We start from the raw sequence: 1,510 nt of genomic DNA on the forward strand, positions 1-1,510 counted from the left end.
TGGTTACCAGGGTGATTGACAGGCGGAAGGAGAAGGTTGAGTTAGGTGGTGGTGGTTACCAGGGATGACAGCGGGAGGAGGGTGGTGGTTACCAGGGATGACAGCGGGAGGAGGGTGGTGGTTACCAGGGATGACAGCGGGAGGAGAGTGGTGGTTACCAGGGATGACATGTTAACATGAGGTGCCAGTGTCTTGGACAGCTGGTTCAGAARCTTAACWCCCAGACAGTGTTTGTATGTATATYWGATTATCTGCTGCTGTGGAGGGATGCTGTGACCCCGTCTTTCTGCAGGAAGTTAATTTAGAAGAGTCTGATCATTAGCGCTACTGAATAGCTGGGGACGGCTTGCAGGCAGAGTAGGGACTGACTGAGAGAACTAAAGTTTTGAGCCGAGATGTATGGTGGGGAGCCGGTGGCCTGGCTGTAATGAGATGTGCCCCGAGTGAAGGAGATGTTTAAATAAAGGTCAGCCAGTGTCTGCACTGGTCCCTGGGGTTTAAAAATATATCTGGAACTGACACACACGCACAGGCAAGAATAATTATAGCTCGATGGAACATATGAAATCAAAATGAAACGGAAAGAGAGAGGGAGAGGGAGAGGGAGAGGGAGAGGGAGAGGGAGAGAGTATTACAATACATTCCCAGTGTTTCCCTTATATTAATTTCATGGCCGCTACTGAAAAATATAAAACATGCAAAAAAAAGTATAATATATTAATTTTTCTGCCCCCCCATGCTGCTGTTGAAAAGAATCCTAGGGGAAACACTGATTCCATACCATGAGCAAAAGGTCTTGTGGGGTCGCAGACCTGTTCTCCAGTAACCAGGAGGAGCAGGCTACTCCTCCAGTAGTATTAGAGAGAGAGGGTTGATAAACTGGCGGTGCACCACTCAGCTAAATGAGAGGATAAGACTCATTCTGTTCCCTGTCTGTGAATTTTTCCAAGTTCTTTAGGATCCCTGTTTGCCGAGTTGAAGAGTAACATACACTGACTTCTTCACGTAGCACGCAGACTAGCACACCCAGATAAATTGATACCGTATGAATACAGATGTGGAGATGTGTTAAAGTGCACATTCACAGCTGTTGGAACTGCAGGAAGCAGGAAAGTGCAACCTAATTGAGGCTGTCTTATCTTTTAATGGTGTTCTTGGGTTTGGCCAGATTTAAGTTGACGCTCTCCTCTGAAACTCTGGGTAGTGAGGGTAGAGGGGTCAAAACTAGTCCAAAACAGAGTAAGRCATTTTTCTTCCCTGTCATAATGTATATGGAGCAGTGGATGTGTATCCTAACCGGGCAGAGCAGCAAGTGGGATTGGAGTCTGGGAGATGAAAGCTCAATTTATTCTATTATTTGTTGCAGTACACATCTTTCTTCCTTCCTTCCTTCCTTTTTACCTTTCTTCCCTTTTTCCTTCCTTCCTTCCTTCCTTCCTTCCTTCCTTCCTTCCTTCCTTCCTTCCTTCCTTCCTTCCTTCCTTCCTTCCTTCCTTCCTTCCTTCCTTCC

Source organism: Salvelinus sp. IW2-2015, unplaced genomic scaffold (assembly GCF_002910315.2).
Source record: "Salvelinus sp. IW2-2015 unplaced genomic scaffold, ASM291031v2 Un_scaffold1002, whole genome shotgun sequence".
Classification (NCBI taxonomy): Eukaryota; Metazoa; Chordata; class Actinopteri; order Salmoniformes; family Salmonidae; genus Salvelinus; species Salvelinus sp. IW2-2015.